General features: G+C 46.5%; 1 long non-coding RNA gene across 1 annotated transcript in view; it reads right to left on the bottom strand.

Annotated features, from left to right (window-relative positions):
- Positions 1 to 8,715, bottom strand: part of LOC124974756 (uncharacterized) — a 45,262-nt gene extending 36,547 nt beyond the window's left edge. Inside the window, exons 1-2 of the long non-coding RNA XR_007106812.1 lie at positions 8,577 to 8,715; positions 7,542 to 7,646 (exon numbers count right to left, since the gene is read on the bottom strand). This is a non-coding gene — a long non-coding RNA (uncharacterized LOC124974756). The remainder of the gene's footprint in view (positions 1 to 7,541; positions 7,647 to 8,576) is intronic.
- Between the last annotated feature and the right edge of the window lie 7,614 nt (positions 8,716 to 16,329).

The raw sequence follows: 16,329 nt of genomic DNA, 5'->3' as shown, positions 1-16,329 counted from the left end.
AGCTCCCGCTTCTCTTATAGCTTGGACATTGAGAATTTGAACTATCTTCATTCCACCCACAACAAAGATCAAAGAAAATTTAAGGGGAGGGGGTTGTAGCTCAGAGGTAGAGCACTTGTCTAACATGTGTGAAGTACTGGGTTTAATTCTCAGCACCACATATAAATCAATAAAATAAAGGTGCATTGACAATTAAAAAAATAACATTTAAGGTAGAAGACCTCACCTGAATCATGAACATCTACTATGTTCCCTTTAAAAGCACTGAAGGAATGAAAAAACAAATGCCAAGGATCTTTGTTTTTCAGTGTTGATGTGTGTCTGGCTGGATTTGAGTCTAGATCATTAAGGCAACATTATTCTCCAGATGATCTCAGATGCTGAGAACATTTGGCTGATGCAAGAAGGTGTATATCATCACCAGTAAAGGAAATGTACCCTTGCTCAGGTACCTGTACAACACCCATTTCTTAAATGAGGAGAATATTGTTTTCTAGGACCTATATCACACTAAGTAAATAACTGTCCTAAATATCTCACACTCCAGACCACTTGAGGGAGACTTTTATGCCCATTCCAGCCTAAACACTCCTGTGTTAAAGATTGTTTTTGACTGATAGCTTTAGAGCTGCACTAGAATAAGGGTCACATGTCTATACTGCTCGAACAACTGGTCAAACTTATTGAAAGTGTTTCAGCCACTTTCAAGGGAAATGGCAGAGGAAGGGGAGTATGGGAAGACAGAACTTTTACCCAGACTAGCCTGGATAGGATGCGACTAGAAGTAGTAGGATAGATAGATACTAATACCAATTTACTGTATTTATGTGTGAGGTTGTTTCCAGCTTTGGTGGTTACTTGAACTTCTAGTACAATTTCCTGTGCTTCATTTCCCATTTTTATATATGCCTATGTCTTTGCAGTACGAAATCTTTAAAGGGTAGGGCCAAGAGTTGTTAAGAAGATAATCTACAGGGTTCCCAGCAAAATGCATGTAAAAATAATTAAAACAAACAACAATAAAATAAAAAACAGACTATATTCTAATCACTGACAACATAAAAACTGCAGAGTCAGGGGGCATCAGTGATTTAATAGGTTATTTGGTTTCCTTGTAGAAAAAATGAGGAACTGAATTCAGTGACCACCTTGCAGCAGAGCCAGAGGCCTGGCAGCAACCTACTCCCCCTGCCAGATGGACTGAAGTGGGTGCTCTTCAGGCCACAGTAAGGTGAACAAGGCCATGGAGGCCACCACCTATCTCCTGTCTTCAGGGCTGTTTAATAGATGTAATCAAGCTGAAATGCCCATTTCATCTAAAAGAGACACATACCCAAACAGAGGTATTTACTTAACTCTAAGTAAGGAAATTCCCTGGGGTTTGGAGGTGGAAGAGGGAGAGTACTAGGAAGGAGAAAGGGAGGTCAGAGCCATCACCAGACCCTGTCAGCTCCTCACAGAATGGCTAGTTCCTGGTCCAGTTACCAGGCACAGAACTAGCTGGTGCTATTCCTAGAATTGCACCTGGTCTCCAGAAAATCCCTTTCTTTTTTCATCCTCTAGTCTTACTGGGAAGGGAAGTGACACACTTGAAAGAGCCTAAAGAGCCAGAGACACACACAAAACAAAATAGGATAAGGAAAGCAAAAGTAAATTTTGGTTAGTGGATGATTTAATCAACAGTTGCACACAAGCAACTGGAAAAGTAAACCACTTAAATTGTTATAACACTGTTTGCCAACAATATTTTGCAGAATTTATGAAGCCATTAAAAATGTTAGCCAACTTCACCACAAAAGGTCCTTGCTTTTTGGAGAGGCACTGGGTAATTGAAGGATCATAGCAAGTTATTTCTCTTCCATGGAGAGACACAAATCCCTTGCTTGAAAACAGGACTGAAGTTACCTTTTAGATGTTTCTACCAAAGTCACTTATACATTCCTCACATTCTAAGTTCAGGAGAACAAAGAGAAACCCACTGATTACACACATCACTCTAAGGACCAAGGGAGATAACAAAGGCTTCTGCCCTGGAGGAACATGCAAAATAGCTGAAGAGTTACACTCAGGACCTTTGAGAAGAACAGCACATACTGACAGTAACACTAACAATGCAGCTAGGCTGGGGGTGGAGCCCAGTGGTAGAATGCTTGCCCTGCAGGAGAGGCCCTGGGTTCCACCCCCAGTGGAGGGGGTACATCACAGAGGGAGGAGGAGGAGAAACATGAGGCACTCTTGAGAAGCATCAGGGACAGGGCAAGACAAGATGAAGGAGATCTAAAGAGACCATGGGAAAGGCAAGCATCTGAGGCAAAGGAAAGGGGTGGGGACATGAAAGCTGCTGCTGTTGGGCAGACCAGGACAGTAAAGGATAAAAGTCAAGGTTCATATTGGGAAGTGTGTACAAATGTGAAATAAGGCAAAACAGGTAAGGCTGAACACAGGCAGGAAAGGACTTGACAACAAAGCCAAGGGGTTTAGAAGCAGGTGACAGGCAGTGGGATCCCACAGCGGAGGACTGCCAGGACAGAAGGTGTGAGCAGCAGCGCAGGAGAACTGGAAGGGCTAAAGATGGAAGGAGGAAAACCAACAAGTAAAGTCTGTTCCCCACCCAGATGCCAGTCAGGCTGACCTCAGAAGCTGGTGTCTGGGGAAAAAAGGGACAGCCCTATGAGACCAGAAGGCACAACTGACACAGTGTGCCTGTGAAGGGACAGATGAGAAAAGGGTTTTGGGAGAACAGCAGCACTGCCAAAAGAGGAAACCGAGATGGGTGAGGGAGAGAGGAAAAGGGAGGAGCAGAGGAGCCAGGTGGCTGAGTCTGCCCAACGGAAACCAGAAAGGGGACCAGGCAAAGACATGGACAGGAGTCAGTGGAGCCTCTTCTATCCTGTGCCCTAACGACCTTGGTGGAAAACAGATCCTGGAGGCCAAGCCCCGGCCTCCCCTGTGGACACTCAGGCCTGCCCTCCTCTCACACAACTCAGCCAGGGAGCCACTGACCTGGGGGAGGGGCTGCATTCAACAATGTCTACATTTTCTATCATAGAATTTTAAAATGAAACACTCCAACCCAAGCATCTCAGAATCCCCTTCCAAGCTCCTAATCTGTTGGGCATGTCCTGTGCCCACAGAGCCTTCCCATCCTTACAGGCACAATCAGCTGGGGTGTCTGCGCTGACTCATTTCCCCTCACCATGCCAGGTGAGTAGCCCTGGGAAATGTGTTTGGGTGGCACTAGATTTGAAGCCATCTTCATGGATGAGACCTTTCATGAAATGTTTCAAGATTCACACTCAGAAAAGCAGTGTGATAAAAAGAACACTACCTCAAGCATTGGATCTCTGCCATAACTGCAAGCTGTTCCTCAGGGTCCTGGGTTCCTCCCCGAGAGCGGAGGGGACAGGTGCTATGTCCAACTGGCCACTGCTCATGTTGCATTTCTGGGCTAACATCTAACAAAAGTACCTCAAAATGCTGTAAATGCCTACTAGAAACCTCCACTTCACACTTTAACTCAAATGAGTTAATGGAGGGCTGGGGTGGATGAGGCACAGGGATTGCCTGGCACACACAGGTCCAATCCCCAGCATTGCAAGCTAAAAAGTTAACAAAACTTTTAACATGACTTTTTAATGCTACTGACCCCAAAACAAATGATAAACTCTTCATAAAATCAACTGAAATGCAATGGACATGTCTGAGCCCTGGTTACCTACTGCAGTAGAACTTTCCACCTGCAGCTTTCTATCCTTAAATCCTAAACTACAACTAAACTCTTGGTTAAAGCAAGACAAGAGTGCTTATGTTAGGCAGGTCCATTTCTCCCCATCCTTCTCCACAGGGACACATAGAAACTAGGACTCCTAATTTATTAGGACCCTAATAAAATCACCTATTACTGAATGCCACCCCCACTTGTCCCTCCTCATACCCTGCCATGCAGTGATTTCTGAAGCATTCTTTCTGAGGTTCTCACAAATGTTTCAGTGAGAGCCATGACTCCATCCCTGCCTGGATTGCAGCCCTCCTTCCTCACCCTGTGAACACTCTTATCACATGACTGCTTCTCCTCAGTCTTCTTCCATGAGAAAAGAGGGAACTGAGTGAATACTGAGGATGGTAGGCCACACACTCAGTCAGAATAGGTGCAGCTGCACCAGACAAAAATCCTAACAACTTGGCAAAGAGTCTGGTTTTAGTAGGAGAAAAGCAGTATATATATATATATATATATATATATTTTGTTTTTGTTTTTGTTTTTGTTTTTGTGGTGCTGGGGATTTGAACCCAGGGCCTTGTGCTTATGAGGCAAGCACTCTACCAACTGAGCTATATCCCCAGCGCAGCAGTATATTTTTTGATGTAAGAGGAAATTTAACAACTGCCTAAAACAAAAGCAATTTATGAATGGCTTAATTTTTTAAGACTGGGGGCAATTCAAATTTGAATTTTGAATTCTGTAAATTGATGCATGCAATTTGCAAAGCAAACTTCACAATTCTGAAAATAGTAATGTAAGGGAAATAAACGAGTTTGAAAATTAGACAATCAAAATACCTATTTATTAAATCTAGTGTTTGAAGAAGAGATCAGCAGAAAGTTTTTTAAATCACTCTTCAGGTTCTGGAAAACAACCCACTCTGCCCTAGTCCCCCCCTTGTAGGACTGACACACAGCATCATTCCTGGCTGCCCTTCTGTCCCTAACATCCCCACACCTCTCACCCCTACCCAACCAGCCCAGGGAGCTGACCCTGGGTCAGGCATCCCACCCAAGGCTGACACTAGGCAGGTTGACCCACAGCTTGTTGTTCAGATCTGGAGGGAGAAGTGGACAAGATCAAGTTTCTTTCAAGAATGTAAACTAGGAAATGTGACAAGAACTGGTCACTTAGAAACTAAAAGAACACAACAAGAAATGTCACAAAGTTGAACTGGAACCAGAGGAGTTTTGGCCAGCTGAGAAAGCACATGAGCTGAAGCCACAGGGGAGGGAAAGAGAGAGAAACACAGCCAGTTGGTGATGGGACAGAAAAGTTCTGGCATATGGAGCGAGGTGGGGTCCCATGGGGTGAAGTTCCAGGGACAACTGCTGCCCCTAGAGCTGCCAATAGCCCTCTCTACGACCAGGCTCCAGCCGGTCCCAGCTGGAAATACTCAGTGTCTGTGTGACTCCTAAGGCACCACATGTGTGGCTGCTAACAGAACTCCCTTTCAAGAGGGCTGGACCTGCCTCTGTCCACACAAACCCTCGCCAGCAGACAGATGTGGACAGCAGAGGGCTTTCAGACACGTCCCTCATTTGCTAGTTAGGGCAGCACCACTTAGATACATTTAAGTGAGACACAGGACTGCTTTTAAGAAACACCCATACACACAAACAAAAGTCACCACTGCCAGAGAAGAGCACAAGGGAACTTTCTGGGGTTCTGTCTTGACAGAGGTGTGGGCGACTCTTCTTAAAGCTGATCAAACTGTGTGGTTAACATGTAGCCAATCCACTACTATATGTAAGTTACACTTCAATAAAACACTCACAACACTTCCCCTTGATCCCTTAGAAGGACTGGAGTTTTTCTTTTGACTTTGGGTTGGGGGGTGCTAACTGGCAATGGAACTCAGGGCCTTGTGAATAAAAGGCATGGGCTATGTCACTGGAGCAAAACCCCAGTCCATTATTTTGTTTTCCAAGATTGTACTGATCTAGACAAAGCTCACAACATAATGTAGAAGCAGCCAGATCAAAAACACCCAAGTTTCTATTCATATAAAGAACACAAACAGGCAATAGTCACCTTCAGCATTAAAATCAGTATAGTGGCACACTTTGAGAGGGTGGGGAGCAGGGACCCAAAGAAACCAAGTGCAACTTTTAATGGGGCTTCTATGTTCTGCTTCCTGACCCTGGGGTCAGGAACCTGGTGTATTCAGGGTCACATTTCCTCAGGGTGTGTGATAGTGAGAGCCTTTTCCTGTAGTTATCATATGTTCCTGAACATATGTCATACCCTAATAATAACAGAATAGAAGGCAAGGAATATCATATAGTACCCTAAAAGTAACTAGAACCATTTTTCTGTGCAGTAAAATGTTTATTTTTAGCTAAATTTTTAGGCAAGTAACAAAAAAGAAGAAAATGAGACTTCAGTTATCTCATGTGTGAGATTCGACTCAGATTTGTGTTAGGTGAGAAGCTCGTGCAGCAGCTACCTAACAATATCTGAGGGACACCACCCTCCTGTGCTCCTCCTGAGACTACTAGCAGTCACTCACAACCACAGCAGGCCTCCACATACTGGAACCCATGCACCAGATCACTGTGCCACTTTAACTGAAAAGAAAAAAACAGAACAAAATTCATAGGAAGTGTTTAGTCAGAATCCCACTTCTGTGTTTTTAAAGGGAGAATTAACGTGAATTCACACATGATGCTGAGGTGTGTTTTTAAAACACAAAGGTGCAGATTTTCAGAGGCTTATTTTAAAAACATTTTATAGATGATACAGTTCATGAGCATATAAACACAGTAAGTGAAGCAATGGAAACAATGAATGTTAAGTTTATAGAGCAACAAATTCTAAGACTTAAAAAATAAGAAGCCAAATAGTAAATGGAAATGTACTTTACTTAAAGCCATAATAAATTCAAAGGGGTGTTTATACACCCTCACTGGTGACTGGTATTTTTGCACCATGATTGTTGTACAATAGCAATCCTCTCACACCTGCAAAACATACCCATATGTGATAAACCATCACTATACAGAAAAAAATCAGTCTGCATCAACACATCATCCCACATTCTAAGGATAAAAAGAAACCACAATAAGTCATGATTCTATGCTTGCATAGATCAAAAGATACTGAAATACACAAGGGCAGGGGGAGGTAGTTAAGACAATAAAAAAGGCAAAGAACGCCCAAGTGGAACAAGAGGAACCACGCTGGTCTGAGGGTGGAAGCCTCTCTTGCCCTCATCTGCATGGCTGGGCCCCTGAGGGTGGAAGCCTCCATTGCCCTCATCTGCAAGGCTGGGTTCCCTAAACTCCTCCTTCCTAGCAAGAAAATGCTAGGATTCAATTATGCCAATAATTTTCTCTTGAACAACTTCAAATGATAGCCAAATTAAAAATGGTTAACATCTTACTCGGCTCTGGGGAAAACACAAAAAAGCAGGGGGAAAAACACTATGTATCTCAAATTATGGAGTACTCCTCAAAAAGCTGTTTCCAAAGAGTACTTTTATCATGTCCTGTCTTCTGTGTATACTACAATTTCAGAGGCCTGTCTTCAATTGCTGGGAGGCTAAGCACTCTGGTTCAAGGGGCTCCCTGACCTCTCCAGCCTCAAAGAGCAGTGATGCTCTAAGGTTTCCACCCTCCTCAGGCTTCATGCACACATCAAAGAGCCCCTTCCAGCACAAGGTCACTCTAGTGCCAGCCTACTTGGAGTTTCCTGAAGACACACCTGGGACTCTACTCACTTAACTTAAAGTGAGGAAGGAAAAAGTGAGGACGAAAAATAAATCCAATAAGCCTACCTGTCCTACTGAGGATAATCATTAAGAATGTTATCTCATATTGAATATGGTGAATGGATATTCAAAAGTGCATGGCTGAATATCCTCAAGGATCCCAAAGTCTAGCTGTAAAAAAAAAAGAAATTATGAGGCTGTTATTTCAGAAAACTGCTCTCTATATTATCGCATTTCTACAATGTTTACATTGCTTTAAACAGGTCTGCAACTTCTTCCGCTATATTTATTTGGCACATCTCCCTGAAGGAGCAGATTATGCTGGAAAACCATCGATCTGATAGTAGGAAAACTGCTAGGGAATAACTCTGGGTGACCCCCAGCAAGTCATTTGCCCTCCCTAATTCCATCTCTATAAAACGAGGTTTGGGAAAGATTATCTCGAAACACACTCAGCTCTAAAATCATAATAGTCGGAGCCAAACTCTGAGTTCTCCAAACTCCACTCCAAGTTTACATTCATCTTGATCCTGGAGCTGACGCGTCCCGGTGCGCGGGACCTCGTTCTATTTACTTTTGCAAACTTTACAGTGGTGGGACACCGTAGGACTCTAATAAGCTTTTCAATTTTTAATTGGGAAAATTAATTTTATGGTATCTCCCAGACAAGAGGATACTTACCTGGAGAGTACGGGTAGGGAGAGGATGCAAGACAAGCGTGATGCTCCTTTAAGAAACCATACAGCCATTCACCCACGGGGATCTCCCCGCCTGCGGAGCCAGAACTGACTACACCAAGGACCGGCCAACTCGAGCTTCCCTGAACCCCGTCAGGTGCCAGTTCGGATGCGCTGCGTGGGCGTCCAGGACCGGCAGCCTCAGTTGCATGACAACTGTCGTGCTGGGGCCAGGGGAGACCCGCGGGTCCGGGACTGCAGGGCTGTGGCCGCAGTTCGGCTCCCTCAGGAGCGGCTTGAGACGTGGCCCGGCGGCGCTCTGGATCGGGCTAGGGCTGGCGGGCTGACGGGCGGACAGGAAGTGGCCAGAGCATCTCCTGGCCGCCCTGGGGCGCGCTCAGAGCCCGCCTCGCCGCGCACTTACCTCTTGTTAGAAAGGCCGGCCCGGTTGCAGAGCGGCGGGAGGAGCCCATGCCGGCGGCCCGCTGTGCCCTCACAGTTTCAGTACTTGGCGGCCGACGCTCAACCGCCGGTTCCCTAGAAGTGGCTAAGCAGGAGAAGCAAGGGGCTCGGCGAGGGCTCCAGCGGTTGTTATGGCGACAGCGAGGGCGAGGCGAGTGCGAAAGGGGCTCGCATGCGCGGACGGGTCCTGGGCGGGGCGGGCGGAGGTTGCTAGGGAGCGGGTGGGGGATATCTTTCCCGGGCCTGGACTGCACAAGCTCCCGCTTGGGTAGGAGAGGGTGGGAGGAGCTCGAGAAGGCGTCAGTCCTGATGCAGGGCGGGTCTCGCCAGAGGCCCTGTGGTTCCGCCCAGTTGGCTACCAGAGTCAGGACTGGGAGAGGGGCGGGCTCCGCCTATATCGATGTGTAGTGGGTCTCCAAGGGGCTTAGAGCAACCCGCGGAGCTGCATAGGCAGGTCTGTGAATGGTGAGAATAGGCTGTGCCTCCCAGCGCCTACCTCTGAAGTTCTTCCTGATCTTCCTCATTTTTTTTTGTTGACTGCCCATAGCAGCAGGCATCCAATAGTGCCCTGACCACATTCTCGCCGGTTAAGGACAGGATGCCAACACCAGGAATGGGGAGGGGCTGGGTGGAACCCAGAAGCAGACCTGTCAACAGCCCTACATCTTTAGTGTCAGGCGGTGGGATGGAGCTGAGACAAGCAAGGAGCGTCATCAGTGGGCTGCTAGACAGGTCTCTCTTGGCAGCAAGAGCACAGCCACCCCAACTCTGGTTCTAAAACTTAAATGCAACACATTGAGAGATGCAAGGGTGCAGAAAAGGGGCTAATGACTACGAAAGGATGTCTGGCATGTCTACCCACGCAGAAAAGTGGCTATATAAGCACCATGCAATTTCTCAATCAATGTCGCTGTTGTTCCGATCATATTAGTCACCTGTGTTGCTGTTTAGGGCTGCCTTTGCATGGAACAGTTTTGGAATTTCCTTCAGGGCCTGTTTACAAGCTTCACAAGTAAATCATTCTTTATGTGATCATACCTTAGTTTTCAACTCATACTGTCATTTTTCAACTCAATCACCCACATGACTTGCTACACTCAATCTGAATGGATTTTTCTTGTATGTAGAAATCACATCCATGATCAAAAGATGGTTTGAAAGAGGCAGCTCTCTAGCGATGTAGGTCAATGGTAGAGTGCTTGCCTGGCATGTGGTAAGCCCCTGGGTTAGGTCCTAGCACTACAGAAAAGGAAGGAAGGAAGAAAAACATTGCTGGAAAAGACTGTTCAGTTACAGTGAGTCTCCTGGTTGTAGTAAACAGCTATTGAAATGATCTTACCAAAATGCCAACCTGATCTGATGAACCTCTAGATGTAATCATCAATTTTTAAGAAATTGAGAACAGAAAAAAAATGGGAAACACTGTGGGAAATGATCCCGTTAGTTTTCTGTTGCTGTGACAAAATACCTGAGAAAATAAACTTAAAAGGAGGAAGTTTATTTTGGTTCATGGTTTCAGATATTTCAGTCCATGATCAGTTGACTCTGTTATTTGGGGGACTATGACAAGGCAGAATAGCATAATAGGAGCATGTGGTGGAGCAAAGCTGCTCATCTCAAGGTGACCAGGAAGAAAGAAGAAAGGATCAGGGTCCCAATGTACCCTTCATGGGCACACCTCCAGTGACCTGACTTCTTCCACTGGGTGCCTCCTCCTAAAGGTTTTGCCACCTTCTGACATCGCCATGAGATGGTGATCACGCCTTCAGCACAGGAGACCTTGGGGCCGGGGGGACATTCCAGATCCAAACCATTGCAGATTCAAGAAGAGAAGACCTGGGAATTCAAAGCAGACATTCATCATCAATAAATTTTAAATGGAAAATGAGAAAGTCCAACCTACATATTAAAAGAACTTGGGGAGACCATTGAGCCATACACTTAGGTTCATATTCTCTTTTCTATGTATATTATCCCTTTAATTAAAAATTTTAAAGAAAACAGACTTGAACCATCACTAATAGCTACATATGAACTTTAATTCCATCTTGTATTGAGCAAATAGTAAAAAAAAATAAAAAAACTTAAATGCCATTTGAAATACATATATTAGGAAGTCATGATGAATTTTGAGGTGGGAAAATGGAAATATGCCTGATGTTTTTAAAGAAGTTGGAGGTGGAACTCAGTGGTACAGTACTTCCCCAGCATGTGCAGGACCCAGGTTTGATCCTCAGTGCCCCAAATAAATAAGGAAACAATCTTTTTCCCCAGGCACAGTGGCACACACCTGTAATGCCAGCAATTCCTGAGGGTGAGGCAGGAGAATCACAGGTTCAAGGCCAGCCTCAGCACCTTAGTGAGACCCTGTCTCAAAATAAAAATGGCCAGCGAGGTGGCTCAGGGGTAGAGCACCCTGGGTCCAGTCCCCAGCAGTAGCAGCAGCAGCACCACCACCACCACCATCCTTCTCTTTCATGAACACACACTGAAATATTTGCAGGTGAAATAACATGATATATGGAATTAGCTACAAAATAATCCATATGGAGAAAGGGAGAAGCCAGACACAGATGGAATAAGATGGTCCTGAAGTGACCATCGTTCACTAGGGTATCCTGTCCACTTTCAAATATATTTGAAATTATCCATACAAAGAGGTTTTGAACAAAAGAACAGTCTATCAACCACCAGGATGCAAATCAAACTGTAATTATAAAAGTTATTTTAAAATGTCTCAAGCAGTTTTGGCATTATTAAGATAGATGAGGAAATTGCTAAGGTAAATAAGTTGAAGGGAACAATGCCTGCCTAGAAATACACTTTACGGTACTGTGTGTGTTTGTGTTAGGGAGGGGGGATGGCTGGGGACAGAGCCTAGGGACTGGAACCTACATGCTAAGTAAGCTGCACTCCTAACCCATCGAATTGTTTGAGAGCCAGTTTTGCTGGGCTCACATCAAAAATGTCCAAGAAATGCTACAGCTCGATGTGTCCCAGAGTGAGACCACATGCTCTGGTCCTATGCCTTTCTCAGGTGCAGAGCACTTACATGGTAGCCCCGTGTGAGGCAAGGAGATGGCCATGGTGAAACTGGGGATGTAACTCAGTTGGTAGAGTGCCTGCCTCACATGCTCAAGGCCCTGGGTTCAACCCGCAGCACCAAAAGAAATAAAAAATAAAAAAGATGGCCATGGTGTGGAGGGGGAGGGGACATGCCCTGGGATCAGGTTTGGCTGCCAGTGATCAAAAACCCAAAGTAAAAGTGCCCTGATGAGATAGAAGTTTAGGTTCCTCTCAGATGTGAATGAAGATCAGGGTTGATAAGTGCCCCCAGGATCACTGTCAACTGCCAGTTCCCCTGAAAACCACCAAGGTAACCTGCTTATGAAGCAAAGCTAGATCCTGGAACCAACTGCAGTAGGAGAGGGGGCCACCTACGCAGTCCCCTGAGGACACTGTGTGGGGTGAGGGGCCCAGGTATTGTTGGCAGGTGTGGGGGTCTTGGCTTGAGTGTCCAAAGCAGATCTCTCAGTGCTGGGATCTAACAGGATTGGGCCCAGTTTCGATGTGACGTTTAGGCCTGGTGGACACACCAAGTCTTGAAAATTTGAGTCTTGATGGATAAACTTTAGTTGTTTGATAAATGAGCTGTTTGCCTAGGAGAACAATTTGTCCGGCTGAGGTGGAATTATTGGCCAAGATGAGCAAACTTTTGTTAGAATAAATTCTTTCTTATAAATTTCCTGAAGCAAACATTGAAACTAGTTATTGGTTTACAGTCAAATCTTGCTGAACAAGAATTTTTATGGATCACAGAGTAAATCCTGTTGACTTGGGAGGTCTTGGATCTCAGTCCTGATAGTTGACCTATGTGGATGCAGGTGTCTCATCCCTCACCCTCGGTACTCAGGTTCCTTCTGTCCCCCTGCTTTGCCTTTACTACACAATATGGTCCACCTTCAGAGAGCCAGTAGGAGCAAGGACTGGCATGAAACCTCTGGCACACACTGCACACCCCCTTACATCCCACTGGTCAGAACTTGGTCACATGGGCACACGTAACTGCAAGAAAGGCTGAGAAATGGAACCTGTTTATATACCCAACTAAAAGTGGCCACATTCCCAGCTAAAAGCAATGGGCTCTGTAACCAAGAAAAAATTGGAGTGTGGCTGCTTTGGGCTCTCTTATGAAGGGTGTAATCAAAGTGCAGTGTGGAGGCTGGGGATGCAGCTCAGTGGCACCGGGCTTGCCTGGCATAGTTGTTGGCCTAGCATACGTGAAACCCCAGCTCCGACCCCAGGAAAACAGGCACCTATGTCGCAGTGTGAATGTGTTTGAAATTTTTCAATATAAAAGGAGGGACATATATGCCATCTGATTAAGTGCTATAAATGGGAAATGGAGAAACTGCCATGGAGCCAGTGCCTGGGGAGGTGAGGAAGACCTCAGAGAAGAGAAACAGTGGGACAGGGCTACATCCAAAGACAAAACGAAGACACTGGTGGGTGTGATGTATCCCCAGAATCGTGTGTGCAAGTGTGCACACAGATGCAGCAAAAAGCAAGGGCAAAAATCTCAAGAACACCAAAAAGAGTTGGGGCTGGAGCAGTGTTATAGGCATTAATCCCAGGAACTCCAGAGACTGAGGCAGGAGGATCTCAAGTTCAAGGCCAGCCTCAGCAACTTAGCAAGACTCTGTCTCAAAATAAAAAATGGAAAGAACTGGGGATGTGAGTCAGTACCCCGGGCCCATCCTCAGTATCAACAAATTACCAATAATAATAACAAAGAGCTGGGACATGGGCAAGAGCCAGGAAGGATGAGGATACACAGCTGGTGAGGTGGAAGGAGAGCAGGAGAGATGGTGACATCCTGGTCAGCAAAAGAAAGTTCAAAACTGTACTGTGTGGAATCAACAGAGCCAAAGGCTAGGAATTGGCAGTCAGAGGGTCACTGGTGTCCTACTGGACACAAACTCATCAGGTTTCAGGGACGAAAGGCAGACTGCGGAGAACAGAATGGATGCCAGGAAGTGAGTGTGCAGACTGAAGCAATGTTAGAAAACATAGCATTCTGTACAAAAGGAGAACCAGGAGGGGAGGAGGCAAGGAGGAAGGAGAAGAAAAACTCTAAGAATCCTTTGCAGGTGTCGCCCTGCACCTCTCTCTAATCCCTGGCTCCTAGCGTCATCCATGGGCTGAAAAACTGCAGGTGTCCCCCACCTAACCTGTGAATCACATCAGGTACTGCCCAGAGGATGGACTGTGTCTTCCCAGGGACCCAGCACTGTGCTCTTATCTGTGGGGATCCTCTTCTCCTTTCTCTGAAGTTGTCTTCCCAAATACTTCAAGCGTGCCCCTCGCTCTGTGAGCATTTCTATTCGCTGACTCCTTTTCTGTGTGTGGTCACTTCCTCCCTGGCAGATAGAAGCCTTGATGGATGCGACATAAAGGTCCCACTTGTCAGGTGCCCATGGGTCGGAGTCAGGATTCCAAGCCCTGGCACCCACAGCCAGGCACTCTGGCTCTTTCCAGCTGCTCAGCTGAGTCCCCTTCCAAACCTGAGTCTGAAGCTGTCATTCCCTTTAGTCCTGTTGGCTGACATCAGATGCAGGATCAACAGCCTGTGCACACCTACATGGGCACCATCATAGGTGGACAGGAAGCTCTGTAGCAGATGGCACCTCCCCCAACAGGATTAAGCTGAGGTGGGGACCGATCATTGGCTTCTGGGTCACATCTTCTCCACCCCTCTTCATACAGTGTTAGGAGACATCTCAAGGAAAGCCCAAAGCTGGCAGTGCCAGAGGCCTGGGATAGATACCAGGCGAGGGCCACTGGAGGAAGACAGGCAGCAGGTGAGATCACACCCTCTTCACCACTGCAGCTGAAATGATGATGCTGAGAGCAAGTTCAGCTACTTAGATGGCTGCCAAGAGGCCCAGGACCCCTTCTTACTCCCTGGTGTCCTTGCACACTCTGGCATTGTGTTTCCACGTGTCACTCAAGGGCACATTCAAACCCACTTCTGGAAGTGGCCACTTTTGCACTTGGTGGTAAGAGTTGAGACAGACTTGCAGAGTCTCCTGACATGGGCCATCTGGCAAGGATTCCTGCCTGGAAAAGTACTGAAAATGTAGGTTACCCTACAGGCACCATTTCCTAATTGAGCCCTGCCATTAAACCAGTGGCCTTGAGCTAATACATTGCATCATTCCCAAGTCAGGAAAATTTCTGGCCAAGAAGTCAGAACTGCAAAAATTTTCACCCAGCCTCATCTATTTCTAAAATCCCTCCTTTCAGTCTGGAAGGGCCAAGTTGCCTGGAACGTAACTGTTTTCTCTGCCCAAGTCTCCCCTCTTTCAGGGCACTCTCCACTCTGCTGGCAGAATTTTCTTTCAAAAACACAGATGAACTCTCACTCCCTTGCTCAAAATGACATTAACTGCAGACTGAAATGTAAACTTCAAAGCCTACCTGCCATTCAAGGTCTCTGTAAATCTGGTCCTGGCTGTCATTTGGGTAGGATGATCTGGCTGTCTTCTCCACTTTGTTCATTTATTCCTCTCTTGTCAATGCAGCAAGCTCAGTTTTAGCACCTTTGTTGATTCAGACACCACAGGGGACACTGGAGTCTAGAAAGGCACGCTACTTAGGACAGACAGTGGAGACGTCCAGCAGCTGCTCTTGCTCCCCCTGCTGCAGCCTTTTCTGAGGCCTCTGCCTATGGGTCCGTGCTGCAGAGTGGGTCCGTTCCTGCAGGGACTTGTAAGTGGTTCTGAGACCATGGCCACTCATTTCCTTCTACTGTCTGTAGCACCTGGCTTTTTCCTGGACCCTATTAAGCAGTAGTTGGGTTGAACTGAAGGAGGTTTCAATTAGGCCTGTGTTCTGAGTGCACTGAACACACTTCTCTGCTGCAGGGACCAAGCAGGAGTGGCCTGAGGCATGATGCTCGATAGCTCTTCTCCTCCTTATGTTACCAAGCAAGGACATCAACCCTAGGGACATGGCTAGGCCTAGGTCAGGGGTTTCTGCCATGGGAAATGCACCTTGCCTTTGATGAAATTTCAGCTGACAGGATGACCCCAGGCATTTGAGCTTCTCTATCAGAGGATTGCAGTCAGCCACCATGTTTCTTCCCAGCTTACTCATTTTCCAAGCTGAGCCCTGAACTCACTCCTCCAAGTCAGCTGTGTGACACTTTCTTCCAAGTGCCATATCCAGACTGGGGTTGCAAGCCCAGCTCAAGGCCCAGGGTTGCCTGGCTGCTGGTCACACCACCGGAGATGGGCTGGACTTGCTGTTTTTAACCAGCCAGGAGGAAGGAATGGAGCTCTCACAGGGACAGACCAGAGGGGGCACTGGTTAAGGAATAAAAAGTAGGCTATCCAAAATCCAGTTAGCTCAAGAATTTCCCCAAGGCCAGCTTCAGTGCTGTGGTTGGAGACTGGATGGCACAGGACACACAGGAAAGAGTCATCAGGGGCCAGAGCTTGATGTGAGTAGAGAGAGGATCCCTCAGACTCCTAATTCTCCCACTTTCGGTTGCAATTTTATTTGTGTGCATCCCAGGACTGATAGTCCCCTGGGTCTGCCCCGGGAAGTTTCTGTACACACACAGTGTGACTTCTGTCTGAGAATCTCATGTCTACTCATTTCACACCTCGATGTAAGTTTCATCTCAACTCTCTGCCAGCCTAGAGGGCTTG

This window comes from Sciurus carolinensis, unplaced genomic scaffold, assembly GCF_902686445.1.
Source record: "Sciurus carolinensis unplaced genomic scaffold, mSciCar1.2, whole genome shotgun sequence".
Classification (NCBI taxonomy): domain Eukaryota; kingdom Metazoa; phylum Chordata; class Mammalia; order Rodentia; family Sciuridae; genus Sciurus; species Sciurus carolinensis.
The sequence above is the reverse complement of the archived record's forward strand: the minus strand, read 5'-3'. Positions and strand labels throughout refer to the sequence as shown.